This window comes from Astatotilapia calliptera, chromosome 16 (assembly GCF_900246225.1).
Source record: "Astatotilapia calliptera chromosome 16, fAstCal1.2, whole genome shotgun sequence".
Taxonomy (NCBI): domain Eukaryota; kingdom Metazoa; phylum Chordata; class Actinopteri; order Cichliformes; family Cichlidae; genus Astatotilapia; species Astatotilapia calliptera.
Genome location: NC_039317.1, coordinates 15,572,334 through 15,587,487, shown reverse-complemented (window position 1 = coordinate 15,587,487; position 15,154 = coordinate 15,572,334). Strand labels below are relative to the sequence as shown.

General features: G+C 41.5%; 1 long non-coding RNA gene across 1 annotated transcript; it reads left to right on the top strand.

Annotated features, from left to right (window-relative positions):
* The first annotated feature begins 48 nt into the window (after nt 1-48).
* LOC113008426 (uncharacterized) lies at nt 49-15,012 on the top strand. Its single transcript, XR_003270017.1, has 3 exons — nt 49-176; nt 14,769-14,873; nt 14,995-15,012. It is a non-coding gene; the product is annotated as an uncharacterized LOC113008426 (long non-coding RNA).
* Nucleotides 15,013-15,154: the final 142 nt, after the last annotated feature.

Sequence of the window (15,154 nt, the reverse complement as noted above, 5' to 3'; positions counted from 1 at the left end):
AGGCGTGTGTGATTCGTGTAAAGTATGCGGCGCATGCGCATACCTGAATTATCCGACAGCTAGCTCCGTTGTTGCGAGTCCACCGTAGTTACACACACACACGCACTACCTAGCGTTAGCAACAAGACCCACAGCAGCATCACAGAGTCTGTAAGGTTAACTCGGAGTATTCACAGGTAAGTTTACTCACCCTCCGCTTATATGGCAACTGAATGTGTGTGGCGAGGTATCTGCTCTGTATTTCCGTAAGGATTGGAGCTGAATTTCGTTTAGTATTGTTATAAGCTAGTCGGCTAATCCAGCTAACAGACACGCCGAAGCCAACGCGTAAAGACCACTTTAAAGTGCCAAAGCAGTAAAAGACCATTCTGTTTGTCCGCGTTGTGTTAGCTAGAATTGTCCGTAAATGTTCAGTGGGTGCTTAATGTGTTGAAGGTGAAACGTATTCACTTCGGTGACCGTTGTTCAAAGCGTTGTTTGCAGTGTTGGGGAGTAACGGAATACATGTACCGCCGTTACGTATTTAAAATACAAAATATGAGTAACTGTATTCCGTTACAGTTAACGTTTAAAAAGGTGGTATTCAGAATACAGTTACTTTGTTGAAATAAATGGATTACACGGCGGTACTTTCCTGTTTCATATTGTCGCGGGTCAGGACTGTTTGGGTTTTGTTTGACAGCTACGTGCTGTTGTTCCAGGCGGCAGCGTTACGGTTGCCATGGTTACAGGGCGACGCTCTCTCTCTCTCTCTGCGATTGTGTGTTTCCTGGGTGAGAGAGAGCGCCTTTTCGTTGTTGTTGTGCTAAGCTAACGGGCAGAATGCTACAAGCATAGCTCTAAAGAATGTAGCATCGTGGGCAGTGTAGTCCGTGCTGCAGGGAGAATGGACTGCCATACACGTTATGTGTCTGTGAGCGCGAGGAGGGAGAATAACGTTTACACCGTAACTTTAAGCTAGCACCATAAAGACGGTAAAACACGTAATAATATCTACAAATGCATCTTAAAGCTGTTATATTAGCACTCTGTGTATTACTAACATAACCACATTAACATTACTGACACTCGCTGCCTTTTAATAGTCATTCTATAAATGCTGTCCGTGTAAATGGTCTTACCTGTAAACACTGCATATCCACCGGATTCCAGCCAGAGTGGATTCTGGAGTCTTCCACGCTCCTGTTAGTGATCCTCCATCTGGATGGATGAGAACAACCTTCTGAACAATCTAGCAGGAGATGGCCCATATCTATGGGACTGATTTGTGCCAATAACGCCCATTGTATGGACTGATAACAGCCGAAGTGGGTGAATAAAGTCACCCAGTAGCTAGCTGTGCCATTACCCAGCATACATCACTCCCTCCATAAATGCAATAAACCATACAAAAGTATCGTTCTACCTGTTTTTCAGGTAGTTGTTTACATTATATAATTTATTGTGTTCAGTATACTTCACTACAATGTGATTTCGGAAATATACGGACAACAGGCTCTTCCGCGGCAATCTCTTCAATCGGAGGACCCTTCACGTCAATTCCCGACGCGAGGGGGGTACCCTGCGCGTCCATAAGTGCAGCAGAGGGAGCCTGACCATGCGTCACACGTTTAACGAGTTGGGAGTGAGAACGTGTTGACCACACCGATAAAATATATTTGCTGTTTTAATAACGTTTAATTTCCACTGTATGAGCTCATCTTGTGTTACATCCTTGAGAGAGAGAGACCTGCGGCTGCCTCCTTCCTTTGGCTCCTTGGGTGTCTTTATCTGAGCATCACTTTTGCTTCCACTATGACGCCCCTGGTAGCAACATTTAACTTTCAAGGCTGTTTACAATCAGAAAAAAAGTCTCAGTTTTGAGCGTAATCAGCTCTTAGTTATTCTGACCTCACCACAGCGCCATCGACACGACGTCTGTGTGCAGACTCATGACCGTCATGTCACACGTAGTAGAACACATGAGAGAGATGCTGGTTCATCACAGCCATAAATATGTTACAAATGAAGACATTTCACTATGTTCAGATACCGGATTTAGTGCTACATGTGGTATTTTAATAGAAAAGGCTGCGAGACAGTGTTTGGATCCCCGTTTTTTCATGTTGTCTGCAAATCTCAAAAGTGAGTGTTAAACTTTAACCTTACCTGTTCGCTGCAATAAAAATACAGATTTGTTAAAAAGTTATGTTTGTTATAACAGTAAGAATATGCTTACCTAGTTTTGCTATGAACATTTGTAATTGTCATGGTCCTGGGTTGCTGAATCAGTGTTTTGAGTTTATTTTCTAGTTTCTTCTGTTTTTGTATTCGCTCTTAGGGGCTGGGTCTTGTGTTTAGTGTTTCTGTTATCCCTCCCTGTTTCCTTTCCTGGTGTTCTTATTTTGAATGGTAAATGGCCTGGATTTATATAGCGCTTTACTAGTCCCTAAGGACCCCAAAGCGCTTTACATATCCAGTCATCCACCCATTCACACACTGGTGATGGTAAGCTACATTGTAGCCACAGCCACCCTGGGGCGCACTGACAGAGGCGAGGCTGCCGGACACTGGCGCCACCGGGCCCTCTGACCACCACCAGTAGGCAACGGGTGAAGTGTCTTGCCCAAGGACACAACGGCCAAGACTGTCCAAGCCGGGGCTCGAACCAGCAACCTTCCGATTACAAGGCGAACTCCCAACTCTTGAGCCCCAAGATTAAGTTAACTTTCGTTTATGTTTGAAATTATTGGGTTGATTTTTGTTTATATTTTTCAACGAAATAAACGCCAGAACTTAAAAGGCCGTGACACTGGTACTCATTTCTTGTCGTCTCACTGCCCTCGTTCTTTTCGCCTCCGTGCTCCCCTGGTTCATCTTCGCTCACTTCATCTGCACTTGGCTAGTTTTATTCTTCTTCGCTTGCACAGCCAAGACGAACTTCATGGAAAGTCCTTGTGGAGAATGGCTTCATCGAGCCACTGTTGGCCTCATTTGGTATTTCGACTGGTTTAATTTTGCCGAGGTGAAGACGCGGTACAGGACTGCGCCGTTTCACCGGTTTATACTGAGTGATATTTGCATCCTCTGTGCTGTGTGGTGCTGGAAGATGAGCACACATCCTCCTGATTTTGTGAAAGAGCCCGTGTCAGCTTTAATTATTGCTGCCAGAATCTCCTCCAATGATTACATCCCGCGGTTAAAGGATTTTTCTGTTGTTTATTGTTTAGTTTAACTGTTGTTAGCTTGCCACATTCTTGCCTTAGTACTAGCAACTGGGAAGATATGTGCTATTTAGCCAACTTCTGGTCTTACAGCGACCCCTTGTGGACCCTACTAATTATAGTATTACCTGTTTCTGTTTCCAGACAACCATGCTTATAGTCACCTATACTGCATCTGCCACAATTATAAGTGCATATCTGGCTGTATCACGGTTGGATTAATCATGGCAAGCCCTGCTGTAACCAGTTCTTCTGTGAAGCTTCATTAAAGACGGTGAACTAAACTCCTGGACTGCTGCAGTCTTTCTGACCCAAGACTTAGGCCAGACTTGTATACCCAGCACTTCCAGTTCATATATATTCTACACAAATGTTTATCAGTTGAAGAATCAGACTCCTTTTAAACATTATATTTGTACTAAATGTGTATGTAAATATGGTGTCTGTATATTTAATGCCTATATTTGTGACTGTGTTTCTGTTGTAGTTTATTCCTGTATGAATGTTAAATACTTGACTGAAAGTATTCAAAATGTATTTGCATTGCTTTACAGAAAAAGGGAAAAATCGTAGGACTGTGGGGGAAAGAGTGATTACCTCAGTTAAACAACTCGTGTAATTATATTAGGTTCATCTTTAAGGAACTCTGCATGTCTCCAAACAGCTTTGAATGTCTTTGAAATGAGAATAATACAAATAGAAAAAGAAAAAAAGTGGACACATGCAGACAAAGTAAAGAGATGAATATTCAGTAAGCTATAAAGATTCAAAGGTCTCTCAGTTTTTCTCAAATGTGTGTGAGGACTGCTTGTTTGTATTCTTGGATGCACTTAGTAAATCCAACAGCTCAGCTATTTGTTGTTTGTTGTTTTTAAAAGTTGCAGGAAGAACAAACTTCTTAAATAGTAAATGAAACAAAGCACAAATGCAAAGTTGTTGTTTTTTTTTCATTTTTATTTTTTTATTTTTTTTCTGTTTCTTAACTCAAAAAGTCCAGTTACAACAGGACATTTTGAGTTAAGAAACAGACCAAATCTCAACAACACTTCCCTCATGGTGCTTTATAATGTAAAGTCAAGACCCTACAATAATGCACAAAGACTCCAATCCCCTAGAGCAAGCACTTTGGCGACAGTGGGAAGGAAAAACTCACTTTTAAAAGAGAGAAACCTCCGGCAGACCCAGGCTCTAGGATGGGGTGGCCATCTGCCTCGGCCAGTTGGTGATGAGGGAAGGAAGTTGGGAGAAGAAGAGTAGTGATTTTTAACCACTCTGGTTTCAAAATTAAATTTAGAAAGCCCAATTGAAATGAATATTCACATGCACGTGTTGGTTCGATTTTAGCGTGCACATGAGAAAGCCCTAAAGATGATGTTTTGGCTCCTCAATTTTGCATGTTTTTTGAAGCTGCTGACGATTGCTTCATCCATTACTGGGTTTCTTGACCACATTAAGAGCATTGGAGAATCCCACCTGTCATGGAGTTCATTGTATATTGTCAGGGCGAGTTCTCCAATGTTCTCCAAGGACATTTTGTACTTTTTTGACAAAATTTTGTCCCAGATCTTCTGGAAAAGCCTCTCTACAATAAACTCGGATGCTACTGGATTCAGTGTCATCGTCTCATTTCCTTCGCTCATGGCGTGCATTACCAGATCTTTGGTCACATTTTTTACAACTTCCTTGTACTCTTGCCTGTCTTTAGAGACACTGAGTACTCTTGGTGGTAATGCCAAGAGGTGTTTGGTGAAGATTGAGACGGTAATATTGTCAAGCTGCTCCCTCAGATTAAAAACCAAAAGGTTTTCTTTGCAGTTGTGTGTGTTGCAAAGATCCTTGAGAATGGCCTTGCCCACATTAAAAATGCTGTCGTGGGATAAATTCAAGTGTTTCTCCTCAACTTCAGGCCAGATTTTCTCAATCAGACGATGGCTGATGCAGTTAGGAGTGAGGCGCTCTGTGAAGATCTTGTATTTGGAGGAGACTTTTTCTTTGGCCAGTAAAACCACCAACTGAATAACCCAGTTGACGCGCACCTTTTTCTGCAGCTTCAGTGTCTTTTCCAAAGCTGAAGCTGAAGCCCGATTGGTCTCATCTTTGAATACAAACTGCACTTCTTCTAACACTTGTTTTTCCTGTTCAGTTTGTCTCTTTGCGTCCTCTACCATTGTCTTCTCCTCTGACAGTGCTGCCTGTGCTTCATTCACTGCTTTTTTGGCCTCTTCACACTCTTTCTTTGCCAGTTTGGCCGTTTCTTCGAGTGCATTTTTCACTTGGTTCAGTTCAGCTTTTTCTGTGGCGTTTGAAACCATCAACTGAACAACTTTGTTGACACACAACTTTGAGGAGGAATCTGGGGTTGCCGTGTCGTTTTTCTCTGTCTTAGCCTCGGCTAATGGCTCTGTCTGCTCGTCCACTTTGTTCTGCATTTCTTTCGTGTCCTTCACCACTTTCTGCTCTTCTGGGACTTTTAAATTTTCTTTCTCCTCGATCTCCAGGTCGCCCAGTGTGCTCTCTGGCAGAGTGCACACTAATTCTGGTTTTGCTTGTTGGTCACTCGTTTTTGACATTTAAGCTACGATGTTACAAAGACATTCAAATATGACTGAGGGTCGCAGAACAAAATCTCATCCAGTGTATCGCTCGTGACTGTAAGAAACGTGCTGGTCCAATGTGGGTTTCACCTGCAATTTATAGACTTGAGTTGACTGTGACGTCACGGCCTGGTTCTCTTGCCTTTCATCTTTGAACCAGGCCCCGCCCACAACAGCGTTCCATATTGGCTCATTGAAAATAGGTAACGCCCACAAAGAACGGGCTGTCAGAGTTTCTGACGTCATGGCCCGACTCTCTCTTTCCTTTAATGTTTGAAAAAGGCCGAAAACCATTTTCACCACTTACGCAAAAGCTCTTCTCTGTGGTAGAAAACCTTTATTTTCCACGCTCTCTTCACTTCCATCCGCCTCTATCACGTCTTTTTGCCCACTCCCAGATTATTGCCTGTGGTCCTGTGGCTTACTCATAATATTTCAAACAAGCGGGCGAACTGATCTATTAATGTTTCCGACACACAGTTTACTTGAAACTGCGCTGATTTTCAACAATGAATAAATGACGTCTTCATTTTCTGTGTTATATATATATATAATGAAAAAAGCTGAACTCTCCTCTGTTTAGAAAAGAACGCAATTTTTTAAATCAGCCTTAAAACCAACCACACCGATAAAATATATTTGCTGTTTTAATAACGTTTAATTTCCACTGTATGAGCTCATCTTGTGTTACATCCTTGAGAGAGAGAGACCTGCGGCTGCCTCCTTCCTTTGGCTCCTTGGGTGTCTTTATCTGAGCATCACTTTTGCTTCCACTATGACGCCCCTGGTAGCAACATTTAACTTTCAAGGCTGTTTACAATCAGAAAAAAAAGTCTCAGTTTTGAGCGTAATCAGCTCTTAGTTATTCTGACCTCACCACAGCGCCATCGACACGACGTCTGTGTGCAGACTCATGACCGTCGTGTCACACGTAGTAGAACACATGAGAGAGATGCTGGTTCATCACAGCCATAAATATGTTACAAATGAAGACATTTCACTATGTTCAGATACCGGATTTAGTGCTACATGTGGTATTTTAATAGAAAAGGCTGCGAGACAGTGTTTGGATCCCCGTTTTTTCATGTTGTCTGCAAATCTCAAAAGTGAGTGTTAAACTTTAACCTTACCTGTTCGCTGCAATAAAAATACAGATTTGTTAAAAAGTTATGTTTGTTATAACAGTAAGAATATGCTTACCTAGTTTTGCTATGAACATTTGTAATTGTCATGGTCCTGGGTTGCTGAATCAGTGTTTTGAGTTTATTTTCTAGTTTCTTCTGTTTTTGTATTCGCTCTTAGGGGCTGGGTCTTGTGTTTAGTGTTTCTGTTATCCCTCCCTGTTTCCTTTCCTGGTGTTCTTATTTTGAATGGTAAATGGCCTGGATTTATATAGCGCTGTACTAGTCCCTAAGGACCCCAAAGCGCTTTACATATCCAGTCATCCACCCATTCACACACTGGTGATGGTAAGCTACATTGTAGCCACAGCCACCCTGGGGCGCACTGACAGAGGCGAGGCTGCCGGACACTGGCGCCACCGGGCCCTCTGACCACCACCAGTAGGCAACGGGTGAAGTGTCTTGCCCAAGGACACAACGGCCAAGACTGTCCAAGCCGGGGCTCGAACCAGCAACCTTCCGATTACAAGGCGAACTCCCAACTCTTGAGCCCCAAGATTAAGTTAACTTTCGTTTATGTTTGAAATTATTGGGTTGATTTTTGTTTATATTTTTCAACGAAATAAACGCCAGAACTTAAAAGGCCGTGACACTGGTACTCATTTCTTGTCGTCTCACTGCCCTCGTTCTTTTCGCCTCCGTGCTCCCCTGGTTCATCTTCGCTCACTTCATCTGCACTTGGCTAGTTTTATTCTTCTTCGCTTGCACAGCCAAGACGAACTTCATGGAAAGTCCTTGTGGAGAATGGCTTCATCGAGCCACTGTTGGCCTCATTTGGTATTTCGACTGGTTTAATTTTGCCGAGGTGAAGACGCGGTACAGGACTGCGCCGTTTCACCGGTTTATACTGAGTGATATTTGCATCCTCTGTGCTGTGTGGTGCTGGAAGATGAGCACACATCCTCCTGATTTTGTGAAAGAGCCCGTGTCAGCTTTAATTATTGCTGCCAGAATCTCCTCCAATGATTACATCCCGCGGTTAAAGGATTTTTCTGTTGTTTATTGTTTAGTTTAACTGTTGTTAGCTTGCCACATTCTTGCCTTAGTACTAGCAACTGGGAAGATATGTGCTATTTAGCCAACTTCTGGTCTTACAGCGACCCCTTGTGGACCCTACTAATTATAGTATTACCTGTTTCTGTTTCCAGACAACCATGCTTATAGTCACCTATACTGCATCTGCCACAATTATAAGTGCATATCTGGCTGTATCACGGTTGGATTAATCATGGCAAGCCCTGCTGTAACCAGTTCTTCTGTGAAGCTTCATTAAAGACGGTGAACTAAACTCCTGGACTGCTGCAGTCTTTCTGACCCAAGACTTAGGCCAGACTTGTATACCCAGCACTTCCAGTTCATATATATTCTACACAAATGTTTATCAGTTGAAGAATCAGACTCCTTTTAAACATTATATTTGTACTAAATGTGTATGTAAATATGGTGTCTGTATATTTAATGCCTATATTTGTGACTGTGTTTCTGTTGTAGTTTATTCCTGTATGAATGTTAAATACTTGACTGAAAGTATTCAAAATGTATTTGCATTGCTTTACAGAAAAAGGGAAAAATCGTAGGACTGTGGGGGAAAGAGTGATTACCTCAGTTAAACAACTCGTGTAATTATATTAGGTTCATCTTTAAGGAACTCTGCATGTCTCCAAACAGCTTTGAATGTCTTTGAAATGAGAATAATACAAATAGAAAAAGAAAAAAAGTGGACACATGCAGACAAAGTAAAGAGATGAATATTCAGTAAGCTATAAAGATTCAAAGGTCTCTCAGTTTTTCTCAAATGTGTGTGAGGACTGCTTGTTTGTATTCTTGGATGCACTTAGTAAATCCAACAGCTCAGCTATTTGTTGTTTGTTGTTTTTAAAAGTTGCAGGAAGAACAAACTTCTTAAATAGTAAATGAAACAAAGCACAAATGCAAAGTTGTTGTTTTTTTTTCATTTTTATTTTTTTATTTTTTTTCTGTTTTTTAACTCAAAAAGTCCAGTTACAACAGGACATTTTGAGTTAAGAAACAGACCAAATCTCAACAACACTTCCCTCATGGTGCTTTATAATGTAAAGTCAAGACCCTACAATAATGCACAAAGACTCCAATCCCCTAGAGCAAGCACTTTGGCGACAGTGGGAAGGAAAAACTCACTTTTAAAAGAGAGAAACCTCCGGCAGACCCAGGCTCTAGGATGGGGTGGCCATCTGCCTCAGCCAGTTGGTGATGAGGGAAGGAAGTTGGGAGAAGAAGAGTAGTGATTTTTAACCACTCTGGTTTCAAAATTAAATTTAGAAAGCCCAATTGAAATGAATATTCACATGCACGTGTTGGTTCGATTTTAGCGTGCACATGAGAAAGCCCTAAAGATGATGTTTTGGCTCCTCAATTTTGCATGTTTTTTGAAGCTGCTGACGATTGCTTCATCCATTACTGGGTTTCTTGACCACATTAAGAGCATTGGAGAATCCCACCTGTCATGGAGTTCATTGTATATTGTCAGGGCGAGTTCTCCAATGTTCTCCAAGGACATTTTGTACTTTTTTGACAAAATTTTGTCCCAGATCTTCTGGAAAAGCCTCTCTACAATAAACTCGGATGCTACTGGATTCAGTGTCATCGTCTCATTTCCTTCGCTCATGGCGTGCATTACCAGATCTTTGGTCACATTTTTTACAACTTCCTTGTACTCTTGCCTGTCTTTAGAGACACTGAGTACTCTTGGTGGTAATGCCAAGAGGTGTTTGGTGAAGATTGAGACGGTAATATTGTCAAGCTGCTCCCTCAGATTAAAAACCAAAAGGTTTTCTTTGCAGTTGTGTGTGTTGCAAAGATCCTTGAGAATGGCCTTGCCCACATTAAAAATGCTGTCGTGGGATAAATTCAAGTGTTTCTCCTCAACTTCAGGCCAGATTTTCTCAATCAGACGATGGCTGATGCAGTTAGGAGTGAGGCGCTCTGTGAAGATCTTGTATTTGGAGGAGACTTTTTCTTTGGCCAGTAAAACCACCAACTGAATAACCCAGTTGACGCGCACCTTTTTCTGCAGCTTCAGTGTCTTTTCCAAAGCTGAAGCTGAAGCCCGATTGGTCTCATCTTTGAATACAAACTGCACTTCTTCTAACACTTGTTTTTCCTGTTCAGTTTGTCTCTTTGCGTCCTCTACCATTGTCTTCTCCTCTGACAGTGCTGCCTGTGCTTCATTCACTGCTTTTTTGGCCTCTTCACACTCTTTCTTTGCCAGTTTGGCCGTTTCTTCGAGTGCATTTTTCACTTGGTTCAGTTCAGCTTTTTCTGTGGCGTTTGAAACCATCAACTGAACAACTTTGTTGACACACAACTTTGAGGAGGAATCTGGGGTTGCCGTGTCGTTTTTCTCTGTCTTAGCCTCGGCTAATGGCTCTGTCTGCTCGTCCACTTTGTTCTGCATTTCTTTCGTGTCCTTCACCACTTTCTGCTCTTCTGGGACTTTTAAATTTTCTTTCTCCTCGATCTCCAGGTCGCCCAGTGTGCTCTCTGGCAGAGTGCACACTAATTCTGGTTTTGCTTGTTGGTCACTCGTTTTTGACATTTAAGCTACGATGTTACAAAGACATTCAAATATGACTGAGGGTCGCAGAACAAAATCTCATCCAGTGTATCGCTCGTGACTGTAAGAAACGTGCTGGTCCAATGTGGGTTTCACCTGCAATTTATAGACTTGAGTTGACTGTGACGTCACGGCCTGGTTCTCTTGCCTTTCATCTTTGAACCAGGCCCCGCCCACAACAGCGTTCCATATTGGCTCATTGAAAATAGGTAACGCCCACAAAGAACGGGCTGTCAGAGTTTCTGACGTCATGGCCCGACTCTCTCTTTCCTTTAATGTTTGAAAAAGGCCGAAAACCATTTTCACCACTTACGCAAAAGCTCTTCTCTGTGGTAGAAAACCTTTATTTTCCACGCTCTCTTCACTTCCATCCGCCTCTATCACGTCTTTTTGCCCACTCCCAGATTATTGCCTGTGGTCCTGTGGCTTACTCATAATATTTCAAACAAGCGGGCGAACTGATCTATTAATGTTTCCGACACACAGTTTACTTGAAACTGCGCTGATTTTCAACAATGAATAAATGACGTCTTCATTTTCTGTGTTATATATATATATAATGAAAAAAGCTGAACTCTCCTCTGTTTAGAAAAGAACGCAATTTTTTAAATCAGCCTTAAAACCAACCACACCGATAAAATATATTTGCTGTTTTAATAACGTTTAATTTCCACTGTATGAGCTCATCTTGTGTTACATCCTTGAGAGAGAGAGACCTGCGGCTGCCTCCTTCCTTTGGCTCCTTGGGTGTCTTTATCTGAGCATCACTTTTGCTTCCACTATGACGCCCCTGGTAGCAACATTTAACTTTCAAGGCTGTTTACAATCAGAAAAAAAAGTCTCAGTTTTGAGCGTAATCAGCTCTTAGTTATTCTGACCTCACCACAGCGCCATCGACACGACGTCTGTGTGCAGACTCATGACCGTCATGTCATGCGTAGTAGAACACATGAGAGAGATGCTGGTTCATCACAGCCATAAATATGTTACAAATGAAGACATTTCACTATGTTCAGATACCGGATTTAGTGCTACATGTGGTATTTTAATAGAAAAGGCTGCGAGACAGTGTTTGGATCCCCGTTTTTTCATGTTGTCTGCAAATCTCAAAAGTGAGTGTTAAACTTTAACCTTACCTGTTCGCTGCAATAAAAATACAGATTTGTTAAAAAGTTATGTTTGTTATAACAGTAAGAATATGCTTACCTAGTTTTGCTATGAACATTTGTAATTGTCATGGTCCTGGGTTGCTGAATCAGTGTTTTGAGTTTATTTTCTAGTTTCTTCTGTTTTTGTATTCGCTCTTAGGGGCTGGGTCTTGTGTTTAGTGTTTCTGTTATCCCTCCCTGGTTTCCTTTCCTGGTGTTCTTATTTTGAATGGTAAATGGCCTGGATTTATATAGCGCTTTACTAGTCCCTAAGGACCCCAAAGCGCTTTACATATCCAGTCATCCACCCATTCACACACTGGTGATGGGAGATGAAGACTCTGATTCCTGTTCAACATTAAAATTCTATACAAACCACAAGTACACCTAATATTCTAAAATTAAAATCTGGATTTCAAAGCTAGTCAGTGAAGACAAGCAAATATGCTGTCTCTTTATAGTCCCTGTCATGACTCTCTCCGCAGCACTTTTGATCCATCAATATTAAACAATTATTGATGCAGCGGATTGAGATGAAACCTGGCACACAGGTACAGTAGGTGTTCCAGAAGAGAAATGTGTTGAAAGTTGAACCTCAACTATTCAGGATGATTTTTAATGAATTTTTGAAAATTGCCATAATTGTAGTGTATTGGCTGTATTGGATTGAACAGAAGTTTGAATTAATTTCTGAGGAATTTTACAGTAAATTTGGCTGAAACTTGGCACACAGGTACAGTAGGTGTCCCATAAGAGAAATGTGTTGAAAGTTGGACCTCATCTATTGAGGATGATTTTTAATGAATTTTTGAAAATTGACATAATTCTATTGTACTGACTGTATTAGATTGAAGAAATGTTTCAGAGGAATTCTACAGTAAATCTGGCTGAAACCTGGCACACAGGTACAGTAGGTGTCCCAGAGAAGGAATCTGTTGAAAGTTGGACATCAACTACTCAGGATGATTTTTAATGAATTTTTGAAAATTGACATAATTGTAGTGTATTGGCTGTATTGCATTGAATACAAGTACCCTTTAATTTTTGAGGAATTCTACAGTAAATCTGGATGAAACTTGGCACACAGGTACAGTAGGTGTCCCAGAGGGGGGGATGTGTTGAAAGTTGGACATCAACTACTCAGGATGATTTTTAATGAATTTTTGAAAATTGACATAATTGTATTGTATTGACTGTATTGAATTGAATATAAGTTTCCTGTAATTTCTGAGGAATTCTACAGTAAATCTGGATGAAACGTGGCACATAGGTACAGTAGGTGTCCCAGAGGAGGGATGTGTTGAAAGTTGGACCTCAACTATTCAGGATGACTTTTAATGAATTTTTGAAATAAACATAATTGTAGTGCATTGACTGTATTGCATTGAATTTGAGTTTACTGTGATTTCTGAGTAATATTACAGTAAATCTGGGTAAAACCTGGCCCAGAGGTAAAGTAGGTGTCCGAGAAGAGGATTGTGTTGAAAGCTTGGCATCAACTTTTAAGAATGATTTTTAATGAATTTTTGAATATACAACCAGACTGTCACGATGGCTGTATTGGGCTGTTCCATTGTAATTTGTGTGCGCGCGTGCGACTGTTCACGCGCGTGCACGCGTGCGCGAGTCTAGGCTTTCAATCAGGATATAAAGCGAAAAGGCGCTACCGTAAAGACTGGTGTAAAAGCGCAAGGAAATTTATGCGGCGGATAGGAGGCGGCTGGGTTGACCGCGGCTCACAAATGACGGCTCACTTTACCGCAGTGAGAAAAAGGGGAGTGGAAAGGTACAAGTTGTCATCGAGGAAAAACGGGAGCTGGAAGCATGTAAATATAATAATAACCACTTCAGCCAAGAAGAGTGCCTGACGAGCCCAGTTGTAAGTAAGCTATTAAGACTCGACTGTACACTGTGTTAGTGTTTTCCTCCGAAAACAATAAGTTCCGTTGGAGCAGTCTTTCAACGCCTCTCTCTGTCTCTGGCAAGCAGAGTTGACCCACACAACAAAGTAAAGCTATTTTTCGGCTATGAGCCGACAGGGACCCCGCCGTATCAGTCAGAGGTCCCTTTACTACAGTTCGGAGTCGCGGACCTTCAGTAATAGTAATAAATCACACAGCAATAGTACATTCACGTTGTTGTAAAAAGCATGATAATATATTAAGTATTCAGAATACGTTACTGTCATTGAGTAACGTAACGGAATACGTTACAGAATACATTTTAGGGCATGTATTCTGTAATGGAATACATTTTAAAAGTAACCTTCCCAACACTGGTTGTTTGTCACATTAAGATGTAACTTTCCAAAACATTTAGCAGCGAGTTCCACAGTTAACGCCACATTTTGAAAATCCCATTTTCATAAGTGTGTGGTGCAGACTGAGAGATTCATAAACTTGCAAACTGGAAAAAGTTGGGTATCGTTACTTGTCGTTAAAATGGACTCAGCAGCAGCAGGGCAGGATAGCTGCTGTAGTTAGCCTTGGCAAACATTAGACACGACAGGGCAGCTGCTGCTTTTGATGAAATATTCAAACACAGCAGTTCACTTGTGTCCTGTTGTTTGTGGCAGGCTTTGTGTTAGCATATCCATCTGTGATTCTTCCACATAGCCAAAATGATTACAGTTCCCCGGGAAACACTGCTAGCTAGCATTACAGTTGTCTGCTCCGTTGTAGTTGTGAAGACCTTGCAGTAAGGACACCCCATACGAGCAACTTCAAGTTATCAGCTATCCAGCGGAAGTCACCGGGTCTTGTATTTCTTTGCAGATCCTGCATTGGTAGTTCGAGTTAGCTAACAGTTGGCACATTCGCAGTACACGTAGCAATTTCATCAGTATGGCTGACTGCAGATCAGTTGTCTTCTCTTCTGTATGTCTGCAGCCCAGAACTGATTCTTGATTACAGGTGTTAGTAAACACGACGAAAACGCTGTAAAACACACGTTATGATGCTTCAATCAAAAACGTTTGAGGCAGTGAAGTAATATTTACTTGCAAACTTGAGTATTAGATTCATCAATGAAAAAGCTAATGTTGTTGACAGGTGCTGGTGTAGGAGTGCGCCGGCGGGGAAACGGATCCGCAATGCTGAACCCGACCAATGGTGACCCACACTGAAAAAAAGGGACTGGCCATCTCTTGGATTTATGTAAGCATCTTGCATGTATTTAACACAATTACCTCATGTTTTAAAGATAAATGTAACTATATAGTGTAAAAACTACATGATATGCAGAAAGGGTGTATTAAATTGTTCATATCATGTTCAGGTGAAGTAAGTCAATAAGATAGCAACGTTAAATCTCGTGAAACCACGCGTGATTTCATCTCGCGGGCTTTGGATTGTGGTTCAAAAAAGGCATCCATCTCAGTCAAGTCGAGCAGCCAACTCTACGTTTTTGGTATGTCTTGATTTTTTGAATTCATTTT